At 34.9% G+C, this 16,435-nt stretch overlaps 1 protein-coding gene across 1 annotated transcript in view; it reads right to left on the bottom strand.

The window, feature by feature from the left end:
* The window catches only part of LOC111031360 (signal-induced proliferation-associated 1-like protein 1), a 40,270-nt gene extending 26,425 nt beyond the window's left edge, over positions 1–13,845 (bottom strand). Inside the window, exon 1 of the mRNA XM_022311266.1 lies at positions 13,381–13,845. The gene's annotated coding sequence lies outside the window, so the exon portion shown is untranslated. The remainder of the gene's footprint in view (positions 1–13,380) is intronic.
* Positions 13,846–16,435: the final 2,590 nt, after the last annotated feature.

Below are 16,435 nucleotides of genomic sequence, written 5' to 3'. Positions count from 1 at the left end.
AATATAACTAAACATATGCCTTCAATAATTCAAATTCAAACCACACTTCATTTTATTTTAATTTTATGAACCTGTTGCAGTTTTTGGTGTGTACGAGGGACTAGTATGACTTGCAATTTGTATTTTCATTCATGCAAAAGCATTGAAATTTGGCAACATTTAAAATCTGTGCGAGTTCTACAGAGTTCTCACTCTACATTCTATAACGTATATTGTTATTGCACTTATTTTAGTACTCGCTGTAGCTATTAACTGTCTATAATATACTCATAGAGGTCTTCATGAATCGATGAAATATGTAATATTTGAAAATTGTGAAAAATAATTTTAAGAAGGGGATGAACTCCTCTTAAATGTCAGGGATATTTTCCTGGATTTGGGGGGCCTGAGCTGTTGAAGATTTTGGTCTCGGGCCCAAATTTTTAAGTTAGGCCACTAGTCAAAAGCCAAAAAGTAATTCATGCACGGCATACTACCACGCACTCAGTCTGGTTGCATATCCGTCGTACTGTAAATTTCTTTCAAAACTTCTACCGGCAAGCCGCCCTACCCACGCCCACCACCTGCACAACGCACGACGCGTTTTAATTGTCGCAGCCGAAACGTGATTTTTATTGACCGAACGATTTGTGTGTGCTGCAGTGTTTATAACGCGCACTTATTCATGAGCACATTATAATAATATACGATATTATCTCCACGCCGCTCCTCCGGGCCGGTACAACATTGCGTCGTTCGAAATCACGTCGTCGTTTATATTATTAAATATTATTATCACTATTATATATTTTATATTCCAAGGCCGTCGGCCGCGAGTATGCTCGGCCGTGGTCTGCGGGCGATGACGAGCGGGGGAAAGGCGTACGCGAGTCTTGAAGAGGAGTTGGAGGAGTAAGAGGAGGAGGAGGATTAAAAAGGAGGAGGAGGAGGAGAATGACGTGTTGTTGTACTCGTCGCCGTCGAACACGGTACGATGGTTTTCGGACACCCGAGAGATACCGGAGAGCATACAACGCGTGCACTAAGGAGACCCGTTAAAAAACGAGCGCCTGGACGGACATACAGTACGCTTTTCTCGGTTAGAGGCACGGCGGTACACTGCGCGTAGCGACGGTAGATCTTACCCCATTTTTCATTCCACAATAATATAATAATAAAATTTATATATATATAACAGTACCTACGGGCTACGTTGTTTGTATTCTTTTTTTCACTTCTCTCTCTTCCTTTGCTTCTCTCTCCACCACTGTTCCGTTTTCCTATAGTCACATACACCGTCACACCGCCGTCAACATCTCTGCGGTATAATGTTTACACGACACGAACGACGAGCGGTGGCGGTGATGTACGGGCGTAAGGCATTTTCCCCCTATTCGGAGACCGAAATCCAAATAATGTTTGTTCGAATTACACTGCGTTTGTTTAGCGCGCCGACAAACCACCGCCGCCACCGCAGCCCACACGACGCGAAGTCGGTGAGAAGGGAAGTTGCGGTAATCGAACGTATAGCAATAATAATAATAATAATTTGTATTTCCTATAAGAGTGTGGGAGACATATCACACGAGAAAAACATCACCACGTAGACGAAGTATCGGGGAAGCCTCGCAAAGGTTGACGCGGCGACCGAACCGATGGCTGCTCCGAATCGAACAAAAAAAAAACAAATTACTTTTCATCATATATAATACAATTTACTACACGCATTTGTTCACCTATAGAATGCGTGTTGCACGGTATTATAATAAGTATTGTCAGTATCGATGAAAAAATCGATACAGGCTAGGAGGTGGTGAAGTGATAGCGAGCGGGATAATTGGATAAACACGAAACACTGTTTACGTTTCATAAATTTAAAAGAAATACCAATTCTGAAAAAAAAACATGAACAAGGATAAGACGTTTTTCGTGTATAAGCGATTAGGAGAGGGTGTGACTTCTCCAAAAATTAACGTAAGAAACATGGTACGGAGTAAAAAGGGAGTAAAATGGAGTATTTGTATATAAGCGATATAAGGAAAATTTCCAATTACCCCTTGGGCTGCTGTGGCCCAGTCTTATATACGAATACGGGGTCAGTTTTATGGAAAAAAATTAATTAACTCAGTCTGCTAAAAGGTATTATAGTATCGCGCGTATCTCGTGCCGTTTTCATAAATTTCGTATGACGTATGACGTGGAATCGATTGGAAACAAAATTTGGCGACATCTCGAGGATCCATACGCAAGACCTTCCCACACGCGTCCTCGCACACACTCACACTGTAAACTACAACGCATTACCGGATCTGACAAACAATACTATTTTTTTTCTGTTGTTTTGTTTTTTCTTCTCTAATCCCTATGAATCCAATAAATATAGACAATAGTAATATTCATTCATTAGTGTGCATGATAATAGTGTGATAGACATCCGATAAACACATACCGCTATGGCGATAGCCAATGGTGTAACCGAATAAAGAGACAAAAAAAGGCCTTAAAGGGTTACAAATATAAAACATTTTCTAGACCCGTGTATGATGGGCGAAGACAATAATTACCGTATCCACATGCCGGGTGTTACACTATTATATATGTATTTATAAAAATGTGTAATTATGTAACACACACACGCCACCACCGCGCCGCCTCCTAGGCTTGAGTACGCATCATACTATACTTACGTCGCACACTATTGTTCGCATATCGACAGCTCTTCAACAATGTTAAGCCTTAACACCTACCTATATATAGTATATACATACAAATAATGTATGATCTATGACCTACAAGTGCGTCATCATAATGTCATATATTATATTTTAATTCACCCTAGAGAGACCAACTTGTATGATGCCGAGTTTTTGCGTCGTACCGCGACTATATTATGTACACGAAGCAATATACATGTAAGGAGGGGGGATGATATCTACAATGTTGACGGAGATTGATGTAGTTTTCTGTAAAAAAAAAAATAAGAAGTAATTTTATTAAGTGCACCGCGATACGCAGTCATCGAATCTTTGTTTATCAGTCGAATCCCGCTACCTATTTTTTTTTTACAATTATGAATCCGGTCGATTATGGACTAGATCTCGTCCTATAAAATAATTAACAATTTCATGAATAACGTTTAAACAAGTTATGTGGAACAAATCGAAGCGCAACCGCTTTTAAAGTTATACATTTCATTCAATTAAATTATGTACGAATATTCTTTCCACGATTTCTGAAGGTCGCGAGCTGGACACATTGAAACTGAATACACTTATAATAATAGGTATATGACATCAAAACTTTTCACCTGAAAATTGATTTAAAACAGACCTGTGTATGGCATATATATTATGTTCGGGAAGTTTTTTCATTAGTTGTATTATTTTATCAGATTACAATACTACGCTATTTGATTTAGACATAGGTGCAGAGAACCGAGAATATCAAAGGACAATACTACAAGAGGCATTTGGCGACCTCCCTCTGTACGCGATATGTAATTTAAAAAAATAAAATAAAATATGCGTGCGTGCACTTTTGTTAGTTTTCAAACTGAATAACGCACGAGAAGTCAAGGCCGAGTCAATATATTTGTGTAACCCTGTATGACACCGATCATGCAATATTGGGCTTTGGCCGAGAAACCCACCTACGTGTGTAAGAATATTGTATTCAGCAGAAGGAGTAGAAAAATACAGTTACTACAACGATAGACTGGTTTATTGCTCCAGGCCAGGCTCACCGTGTTTTGTGCCCAATAATAATATTACTAAACCGGCTGCGTGGGTCATTTCGTTTGATAAATTCAGACACGTGCTCTTTTATTGTTAGTACTACAATATTCTCCACCGATTCCTCGCCTAGAGCATAGTAAACAGAAAATAACGAAAAGCAGAAACATTTTCAAACAGTAATTCGGTACATGTAACCGGAACTAAAATGTTTTCTTATCAAAAATAGGTACAACAATAATATATTATCAAACTATAGAATATAAACTTTGTGAGCAGTACCTATATATTATGTTATATTTCATCTGATTAATAAAGCTTTTGGCTTGAGATTTGTATTTTGTTGTGTAATATGCATAGACCAAACGTCAATAACAATATAAATTGATTCCCTTTAAAATATTAAATAAATTGTAAATTATACTGTGTATTTATAAGTACCTTTGTATACAGTTTAAATACAAATAACTCCATAAGAAGTAAATACATGTTTGGGTTAGAGGAGAGCTCAAGAGAAAATGTTGACGATTTAACCAGTTTAATAGTATGATTATGAAATTTAGTACATATTACATTCATTAATACCTGTACGATTAAAAAAAAATATATATTTGTGTTAATCTTAAAAAAAAACGATTAACAGATGAAGTATGGCAAACACATGTAATACACGTACACACTTGCAACATAATACAATACATTATGATATTATTATGGTACTGTTACAAAAACATGATAATGTATAGACATCGCCCTTATAATAACTATACTATATTTTTTTGGTAAAATACCAGACCAGGGTATCAGTTATTACTCATTATTGTACGATCATATTATCATTTCAGTTGATTCTACAAACTCGTCTGTCTGTAGAAGGCAATAATAATTAACATAGGTACAAAAACGTGTATAATAGAAAACTGAAAGACGAAATGATATCATAAAATAAAATATAATATGATCATCAAATACTGATTTTAGAATCTATAAACATAAATAAACGATGTATGAATGTGAAAATAAAAAAATTAAGAATCGATACACAATATAGGTAATGACGTTCAATACTACAGCATAAATGTGTCATTGAGATCTCTTGCAGTAATAGCGGGATGAAACATGAGTCATCGAGTGCGGATGTATAAAAATTATTATTCAGGAATTTAACCATCACCTGTATAATATTATCATATAAATAGTAACGCAAAAAATAATAATAAGTAAATAAATGTACGATTCACCTTAATCAATTTTAGTCTTTAAAATATAATATGTTATTACAATAGCTTAACAATAGCTAATAGGTATTAAGCATATAGCATTAATTATCAATGGTATTACGTACTTAAAGTTATAACTTACGACTTAGTATTTTATAAATATTTTTAAGAACTATTAACAGATAAATTAGTAACTATTTATAAAATAAATAAAACGAAAACATAAAATGAATGAAACAAATAACAAATTAAGTTTGTTATATTAAATTATATTTTATTGTTTAATAAAGCTTTTAGGTATGATTATTATATTTTACTAATTGATCGTTCGTTCTAATTATGTTACAAGTTTTGATTTTAATAATTATTACTATTTTTCTGTTCTCGAAATATTGTTTGTAATATTTATTAAAATTAATTAATTAATTAATCATGATATGCAAAATAAAATATATAATTAATTAGATAACTAATTTGGTTCAGATATTTTTGGATGACAGGAGGTCAAATATCATACAAGGATAAAGATAGTTTAAATTATAATAGTTATAAGTTTATAACAAGTGAAAATAATAACGAGGATATATTATAACGTCTTAATATCATATTTGTGTACAACACACGAATCTATAATGACTTAAAAAATATTTTCATAACTTTTTATTACTATTTGACTAACGAAAACTATATAAAACAGTGTATCTACATGCACACAAGACACAAAACCATACAAAAATGTTGGATTAATACATACAAGTACCTTAGCCTTACAATTAATGCATTTTAATTTTTAATAATGAAACGACTAGCTAATTGCTTTATCTATATTATTCATTCAAAATATTATACTACAAGTAAGTCAACATACATCAAACAAACACCGATAACGTATTCAGAAAATCATATATTATTGTACTAACCCATAAAATGTGCTTTTAATGAAATATTTTTAAACCTTACAAAAAAAATTAAACCGTAAGATAGTGTGCGTACCTACTTCCGAAACTAAAAGACTTATCTTGTTTAACAATTTGATTACCATTCATACCGCAAGAAAACATTATTTCATAATGATACTATATTGGTATATTATATAGGTAATTAATAACTTAAGATAATTATGTTGATGAATTGGCACTTATTTAACAACTATACTATATAATAAACGCATGCGTACGATATTAATTATTTATCGTCAGATCGTCTATAAATCGATTTACATTTAGGTAAATATTAAAAATAAATTATAAGTATTTATAACACTCCAAGAATTTACATTCATGATGAATGATAATTAACCATTCTGTAAAATAACATGGCTTAACAATTGTAGTATAGTATTTGAATAAATGACCTGAATACAAACAACCAAGACCTAATATGAACGCTGTCAACATAAATCGGAAATGACGGTCGAATTACCAGAGTAGCACCGGAAGTCATAAACAAAAAAATTATAATTTAATGCACATTTAGGAAATTACTGTTCCATAACAATATAGATAGTCAGTAAAAGTACTCAAATTTCAGTACTCAAACCATTCAGAATAGTAAGTACAATTTTAATTATCTACGTACATGTTCCTAATACTTAAATTAACTATAGGTACTCGTTTAAATAGGTATAATAATAATAACTAAAAAGTATTAGTTTTAGTAAATTCATAAATATTTTGTCTTTTCATCCGGTATACTAGGTCCTAACACAGCATAATGTTGAAGTTAAAATCGTAAAAAAATATAGGAATCAGTAATGCCGACTGATATTTATAAATAACTAAAACTATTAATACATATACATACTATGTATAATGTATAAGCGCTTGAAATATTAAAACACGCATAAGACTTTCAACGAGAAAAAAGCTTAATAGTATAGTGTATTTACAGTCTTGAGTCACTGATAATAGAAAATGAGTAAGTTGCAGTTGCACAATGCGCAAGCACGCAACAACTAAATTTAGATACCTACCTAGTTTTTTAAGTCGTACTAACATACACTAAAACGTACACTACATTACAGCGAAATTCAGTTTTTTTAAAACACCATAATCATAAGCAATATGCTTTACATATCATTATTTTTGTAGTATTTTGCTTCACTTATCTATACTTAAAATTGAAATAACATTTGTCCTCAGAACAAGTTAAAGAAACGCGTATTTGTTATTTGATTTACGAGGTTGTATATCGTGTACTGAGATAATAACAATTATGCTGGTAGGTTTTTGGGATTGTGTTGAATAAGAAACACGCAGATAACGGGTTGCGAGACCTAGTGCACGGTGCATATTATATCGCGCATTCCAGCAGAACCTCGTCACGACGACGATAAGTGCCGTCTTTATAGGTAGTTTGGTACCCCTAAAGAGAGGAAAAAAATATAATAATAACGTTTTAGTCGCATCATCCCCGAACAGCTGCAAATGCCAGCGGCGTACACACATATACTCAAATATACGTACAAACAAGATGGGCACCGGGGATGTATTATACAGGTCTACTCTTAAATAGTTGTATAAGAGTGCAGCAGTAACAGCAGCCAAACGAAATTCCACTCATTTCTAAGTCGTTGTTTCTATACACGCGTGTTGCATAGTTCCCTTAACAACGCACAGCTTACAATACAACATTAGGGGTTGGTGGTGGGCCGGAGGTGGGACTTTTGGTACGTTCAATTAATAAATTAGTAGGACTAGTAGAACCTCAAATAGAATATAAACAAAACGAAAAAACAACGATAAGCATATTATGTCTATAACATACAGGGTTGGGCAAACAGACAACAATTCACCGGCATATACACTACAACCGGAAAAAAACCATTAGCCCACCCTGTAAACGTGACGAAACACATTAAGCTAAGGGCGGTGGCTTCAAACAGTTCAAACTTCACACACGTAAATACCGATAGAATATTATACAGCACACGCGGTGTCAGACAAGGTTGAATAGGTACACCTCTACAAAATAATATAAAATATTATACATCTTGATTATACAGACACATTCGCGCATGCAAATTGCAACCACGAGACGCATTTCTTTTCAATTAGTCATTGTGTTTTGTATGAGTACAACGACTACAACGCACGAGATACATATATACAATATGCGTATTTCAAATTTTCTTTAACCCGGTGATTAACGAATACAAGGTTTGCGATATCCATACGATCACACCATGCGGGCCTTTCGTCAGTGTGTATAAATGAAACAAGAAAAAAAAATTGAACGCTTGAACCGAAATACCAAAATGGTAAATTCTCACGACGACAGTTGTAAAATAACAACACAAACACGAGCCATTGATCAGCGTTCTTTAAAAAAAAAAATCATATACACAAACACGCACACATAATATTATTATAATAGTATCGAATCAAGAAATTCGCCTTCGCAGCTGCTAGCCCACCCGCCAGCCATGGCGATGGTTTTTTGTTGTTATAATGTGCAGTACATAAATTATAATATTATATTATGCACACACGCATAATCGCGTAATTGCATAAACTATAAGCATACACAACATATTCGGTGTTCTTTTTTCGAGATGAGGTGTGCTCACGCCTCTCAAACATGAGTATAACGTGCGAGATTCGGTCATGGCATAGGGACGTCGCACGCAGAAAAATCTCAGTGAAACGGAAATCGCTTGTCGGCCGGCAGCGATGGTGTTGTAAAAATACGGGCCAAGACGAATTTTACTGCGTTTCCGTCGGAATGTGTGCGCGGACGGCCGCCGAAAGACGCGCGCACGGTTGACACATCCGCTGCCGGCTGCCGCCGACTAGCTAGCTGAATGCCGCCGCTGTCGTTGCTTTGGTGCTCCGTTCCCGCAGTAAGCAGTGTGTAGCTGGACCGGCGCGCGGTGGCAATGACAATGACCGGCACCGTCGAGTTGCAGTGGTTCTCATGGTGTGCGCAAGAGAGAAAAAAATAAATAATACACACACACACACATACCATGACTAGGTATAGCCTGCCGTATAGGTACAAAGCGGAATACGGTGGCCGTAAACGCCTGTGCAGTGGTGTTAAAAAAAAATCCCAAACCGGAAATTATATTAACTGAACCCGAACAAGAATAATATCGTCGTCGTCGTCGTCGTCGGTGACGAGGCTTCTACATCAACTGCTACTACTACTATTACTTACTAGTTATGTGCCTACGACGGACGGGATGAACACCTTCCGTGCGAATGACGACGTACAGAAGCGCACCGAAACACAAAAGCGAGTGCTCCGAAAGGAAATTGCAAATCGGTTTTGGATGACATGCTTTTTACGTTGGTTTTTTGTTATTTCCGTCGTCGTTTTGATAATTTTTTTTTATTTAATCTTTTTGTTTGTTGAGCGATTTTTTAACAAAACGATCGTTCCGAAAAACCCACCTCGTTATTAATACCTTCCGTGCGAGAATCCTTACGTACCGGAAATCCTCCGGCAGCAAACAATGATTAGTGATATAGTTATGATTACTCTATATATTATATTTGAAAAAAAAAGAATAAATATATTGTACATTTATTATATATTCTTGTACAAACCGTCCGCCTACACCGATCTATTGAGACTGGTGATAATTATAAGTATTCTAATGGAACAGTAAAAATATATTTCAGAGATAACGCGCTATCCCGACGAGGACTTGAGTGAACAAACAAATATTATCAAAAACGCACTATTTTTCCTCTCGTTTGTGTGTTATATACAACGTGTAATATTTACTAATATTTACATTACCTATAATATACTTTTACTTAAGTATATTTTTATAATTTTACTATTGTTTACACGAGTATCTTATACTACAAATTAATATCCGTTATTGAGTAACTCCCATACTATAATAGATAAGTTGATTATTTCCACATTCGTTACGACTTACGGGATAACTGTGCAAACCTCTGATTACGTATATTTTTGCGGTTTACATATTATTTTTATTTTGTATACTTATTTCAATTATTTTCCTACATAATATTATTATAGAAAATATAATACAAGGAAGACTTGGCAACACTATACATGTTTGAATGTAATACTATATTGCAATATGAAGGGATAGGCTATCATTATTATATGAATGTTGTTTGCACAGAAAAATGTTATAATAAAATAATACTTGATATTTTTCATGTTTTAAACACTAAGTTCAATGATTAAGCAATAAAAGAGTGTAAGAGTGTTTAGTCTATGATTGTATACCTAACCTTATTATAACGCATATTTCATGGAATAGTTATTTTAACGCAACCCGGTTCTATCGCGATGTTAAGCGACAAAACGCGCAGTTCTTTCAAAAAAATATGTAGAACGATTAGTGAATTAAACATTTTAACATGCAAATCAACATCAAGTCCTAATAATGCACGAATTTAAATCGTTTCGAGAGATTTTTGGTTATGCGATTAAATACATTCAATTTCCGTAAGAATCAACTGGTGTGCGTGAGACTAGAGTAGGCAATATTGAAAACATGTACATTTATATATTGTTCTAATATTATTATTTTATACCTGGCACGAACAGTCGAATAACGCACGTTTTTCGGTTTCGACAAAATAACCGTTATCGGTATACCTAATATATTACATCGGTAATATAATTTTCTACAATCCAATCGAAATCGGATAACAATAACAATTCAAAAAACTACATTTCCATTAAGTGCAATGAAAGCCGTACACGTGTAAAAAAATAAATAAAGAAGAATACAGATAAAACGCATTTACTATAAAATAATAATATCATCTACGATATCCACTCTCATCACGCTCGCCAACTCGCATATACAACGTGCGCGCGATCGCTCAACAGAGGAAAAAAATCAAGTCAGTATTTATAACTTTAGAAAGTGTAATGAAATAGCGATGTCTAATTAATTCGTAATATAATATGTACTTGTACCTATACGTACCTATATGTATATAATGTTCTTATACAAAACATGCCTCGTTACAATAAAGTACGATGCGTCGTCGTCGTTGTCGTCTACCAAGGATGCGGCGAACGGTGGATGGTTAAGAAAACAAAGTAAACCGAATCATAAAAATGTAATTATTTTCTCCTATTATTATACGGTGCATTGTTCCGTAAACTTTACACGTCGGATAATTGTGTACACGACACAACAGGAACCGGGGGAAAACAATGGGAACGCGCGATATTTGTGAAAAGAAAACCCGGGTCCGCTAATTTCTGCAGCGCGCTCGTCCGCTTCGTTTTTGTTTAAAACGCAAAAACAAAAAACTTCACTACACGATCCAAGGTTTGCAACTAATATAAAATAGATATTTAATGACAGTGTGGAATGACAGAAAAAAACAACGATTAATAATATTATATATCGTGAAAACGGTTTTTTATTTCAAAACGGAAACGGTAATACGCACTCAAACACGTTTGGTCTAGCCCTTCAATCCTCAGCATCACTATTTTGTATCGGTATCATTGAACAGAAAAACCTATTCCGAAGGGATGCGAAATCGTTTCGAAATGGAACAATCCAAACTAAAGTGCGTAGACCTTACTTGACGATCCTCAAGAGGATAACAGCAGTAGGGTTAAGTGGTAGTGAGGGTTAGGGAGGCAGGTTAACAACGTGATGACACACGTAAATACCGGATTAAACGGGGCGGACGCAGTATCCCGGAGACCTTCGTTTGAGTAGTAAAATAATGACGACGGTTAACCCGAAAAAAAGACATCCAGAGATTTAAAACGCCTGAAAACTATTCCTCGGAGATCGATACATCAAACGTAGGTTATAAACGTCATCGGAAACCAAGCACTAAGTTTTGATAACTCTAATAATTATGTTTTTCATTGTTTATCAATTATTCAGTCATTTACTATTTTTTTTTAATTCCGAAGGAAACGCGACTCGTTTGTATGTTTTAACACGGCATGTCATTTCACAGCAGAAATACACCGGTAACTATTGTAGTTTATAATCGATTCATCCTTGAAACACCAAATCATCGTCTAATTAGTCCCGTAAAATATACAAAACATAATATGCACCTAATGAAATATTAATAATTAATATTTAATTCTAAGTGAAGTTCACTATACCGCATACGTTTAAATCGTATAATATTAATTTCCATACATTTAGCGAGCACGCTTAAGCTGAGAACGTACATTTAATTACCCAAAGGACTAGTGGTTAAACGACAAAAAGAATCAAATTATTTCTAAGTTCATAGGTTTTTATGATTAAAATCCACAGATATTTTAAAACGTAAATAGGTATACTTCGTTGTCCTGTTATAATATGTAATAATATATTTTTCTATCACGTAATGTTTAGTTTATATTTATAAGCCACTTAATCGCAATTATATAAAACGATTAACGAGTTCGTATATGGCATAATACGAGATGTGATTCAAAATAATACCGAGCAATTAAATAAAAGCGAAGTATTAATCACAGCGTGTATTGGCGCGAGTACGCTACGATAGTACGATAAAGATATTGAAAATTCGTGGAGTTACTATTTTTAGAGCGTTGCACAATGCACTTTGTATATTGTTATCATATAGATACATTGTTCTACTTATTAATAGTTTATAATATCTCGGATGAGTTTCTGGTCAATTAATACGGACTACTTTTCGCGGTTTAATGCGTCGAAATCGTTCTAATACACGGTATTGCGAACTACGAGAAGCAGTAAAAACCTACCTAGGAATCTGGAATATATTTAAAAAATTTTGTAACTATCGATGCCGTCTGCGACTCCCGGCTTGGCAGTCGCAAGTGTACACAAAATGTCGAAAAATCTTTGACGAAAATACTTTAGGTGTTCAGATACTACTATTATTAAAACTAGTCTGCCAAGGTTTCTCAATGTGTGCGGCGGTATATTAAATACTAATATATAAACCAATAACGATAATATAATCCGATGGGGTTATTCTCATGTAGTTTACACTACTCAGTACTCGCCCCAGCCCCCCCCCCCACCATCTAAGCGTACGCCGGCCGGCGCCCGGCAGTCGGTGATTTAATAATAATTATAATTGTGTAACACACGTGTAACTTGACGTCCTACTCCTAACTAAAATTATACTACACACCTAACTCTACGTCAGTCAAAAATTGCAACCGCATTACAGTATTTTGTTATTTTAAAAACTAAATTTAACGACGGAGAGGTGACGAATGACATAAAATGATTTAGATCACTGGGGTAGTAAATTGCAGTCAGCGAGTGGACTATCGAAGGGAGACTGCCACGATGGAATATTGGAATTACTCTGAGGACGGGGGATGGTATCGCTGTCGCGGCCGTTATTATTATCGCGTTATCAACGAGTGGTCGGCGTATGTGTGTGATAAGCACTAGAGTGGTGCAACAAGTAATAACTAACACCAATACCATTATAATCGTAAAATATTATAAGCATTTTCAAAATATTGTATGCAGTTCTACTCACTTCGAATTGACCACCGTCCTAGTGTAATAGCAGCAGTCGTAGTAACGGTCGGACGACGACTTGCTGACGTACATTTGTCGACAGAGCACGGGGTAGAGCGGCGTTCGACCCACCGAACGCAAACAATATTATTATTCGTACGACTACCACCGCGGCGACACTCGATAGACTCGTTTCGTTTCGGCGTGCGCCGCACGATGCAAGATTATTATGCTACAAACCGCAACGATAACGATGCGCACGTTGATAAATTGGCACGTAAAAAAGGATATAGTATTAAATATCGCACGAAGTAAAACGGAAATAGAAAAAACCCAACTCGGAAATCGAACGGACGTCGAATACAGACACAACAAACAAACACCACGCTCGACAACGACGGACGGACTGACACGAAGAATAATAACAACGACACAACCGGATTCGGTGCGCTGGAGGGACGCGAATCGGAATTCGTGGTGAACAGGCGTGGCGGTGGTGCTGGTAGCGGTGGCGGTGGTGCTGGTAGTGGTGGTAGTGGCGGCGACGACCGATGTCTCTCCGGTGGCAGCGGGGCCGGTGCTCTCGCATCCTGCCGTCGCCGCGCACCGCCCGGCGTAGGAGCGATAATTAGGGGTTACCAAACCACGGATGGACTGACGTACGCGCGCGCAATCAGCCGGGCGTGACCGTACGGCCGCCCGTTCTCCTACCATCCGCGCGAGTTACGTTTTCGATGTACGGGTTTCTGCCGTTTCTGGCGCGTCGCTAACATCCTATCGGTCGATCGTTCACACCACGGCATAAAAATGTGTAATGTGTGTATTGTATATAAATAATGTTATTTATTATACTTATTTTTGTTTATCGTGATTCGTGACGGGCCGTTGCTCATTGGGATTTAAATGATTTAGTGTGTTTTGCAATGTTTTTTCGTAAGAAGATATACATTAAAATTAAATAAATGGATTTATAAAACTGAGTAACGTGTTATTATTTTGGGTAGGTTTCTGATTTACCATGGTGTATAAGTTGGTAACATATCATAAATCATAATTTGTATTTAAAAGTTTTGAGCCTAGGATGGATTTGATTAGGTATTACATTGATTGAATCGGGTTGATAATATTTTGGTCCGGAAGATTGTGTTTTAAGGTGTTAATAAGAAATAACTGCGACGTTAGGTGGACGCACGAAAGACACATTCTTGGTTCTTTTTTTATCCATTTCGAAACTGCAGTGTGTAAGTTAAGCATCGACATTGGCGAACATCAGGAGGACTAGACTACCCCTAAAGTGATCCTGCCGCAAAAAAAACGAATAGAAAAATATTGTGTTTGTTATAATTAAATTTACGAATCTGTTCCATAGAAAATGGTTAATAGGTAAATTTATCATTAAAAATTATGGATAAATGGTTACCGCTATGCTGTACATTAATTGTCGAGCATGGCATTGTAATGGATTTGTCATATTTGAATTCATAAATCATTGCATGTGAAAAACGATCCAGAGTGGACACATTGTGTCAATGTGTCATCCTCGCAGCATACTTGAAACTTAAATATAAATAATCAAATTGAATAATTAAAAAAAAAATTAATAACAACCGAAAATATCTCATGGCAATGGTATTAGTGTAACTTTCCGGTAAACTTGGTATCAGGTAGAATAACTTGTTGGGAATCTTCTATTAAAATTTCTGATGTTGGATGTAAAGAAAAAATTTTTATAAAGTTCTCACTGAAAAATTATTTTTAAACTTTCGGGATTTTGTCGAACTTTGTCAACTTGATAACTTTAAATGCATATAAATATAATCGTGTCTATGTATCCTTAATATTATTAACTGCTATTAAAGCAACTTATGATGATTGATGACCTTTTCACTGAATTTTCTAGCTTTTTTAATAACTGAAACAACTATCGAAAATAATTTTAAAAAATTTACAAAATTCAAAAAAAAACTTAAGGGTATAAATTGCTCAAATAGAGTATATATTTCAAAAATTTCACTATGTATGGAAAATGCCATTTTAAATATTTGGTAAAAATTTTAATTGTATACGGCTATTAGTTTATAAGTTTTTTCCGACGCATTTGAAAACTATTTTGACTTCCCAAACGCACCATCTAGATTCATTTTTCTATCAGAAAATATATTGATGTTGAATCATTTTTCTACCCCAAATGTTTACAACAGTCAACAGACAGAAGAAAAAAATCAAGTACAGAAAACAGAATCAATGCAAATACAAGACATTCATCTCTACACTCAGAGTCTAAAGTATGATAGTCGATCGAATATTCATAAATTTAAACTGGAAAATAGATTCCTACTTTTCCATGAGCAGTTTGATAATTACGACTACCCTTCAGTCACTACACCTTACTATAAAATTAAATTAATACACGTTGGGAATCCCATCGCTATACTAGAATAATAATACGATAATTTCGAATATTATAAATCGGGATTCGGAGTTAGTATTTGAACTCCTAGGTTAAGATATTTATAGGGTCTAATTTAGAAATTGGCTATACTAAAACATAAATCATAAATTTCTCAGATATTTAATTCAATTATTTCATGAATTTCCAAATCGTCATATTTTTAAAAAGAATTACGGCTATGCTATTCACAAAAAAAATCAAAGAATTTTTTAATTATTATTTATTATGAAATTAAAATTAATTATAATTAATAATAGTTTTTCGAAGGTTAGGAGCCTGCAAGAATATGTTTTCATCGTACCTAATTAGATATCTTAAGTTCTTAGGCCTCTCCCCCACCCATTTCTAGCTTGATAAGTCAGTATACTTCGTAGTTGGGTATGCCGATACATAATAATGTAATATGATATTACATTAATACTCTCTCAAGTAGTCAAGTATCCTATTTTTCTAGGAATTTGTTTACTATATTTTCCAAAATATTGAATTATAGAGTAAAGTAGACTATGGTGAAGTCCGCCGTGGCTTGCAGCACTGTTTCCGAGGACTGCTGTTTTCTCAGAGCGGTTCTACACTACCGTCATCGTCATCGATCACTCTAAAATTGTATTGCTTAAAGGTT

The sequence above is a fragment of the Myzus persicae genome, unplaced genomic scaffold (genome assembly GCF_001856785.1).
Source record: "Myzus persicae strain clone G006 unplaced genomic scaffold, MPER_G0061.0, whole genome shotgun sequence".
NCBI lineage: Eukaryota > Metazoa > Arthropoda > Insecta > Hemiptera > Aphididae > Myzus > Myzus persicae.
This window is presented reverse-complemented; position numbering and strand designations above follow the sequence as displayed.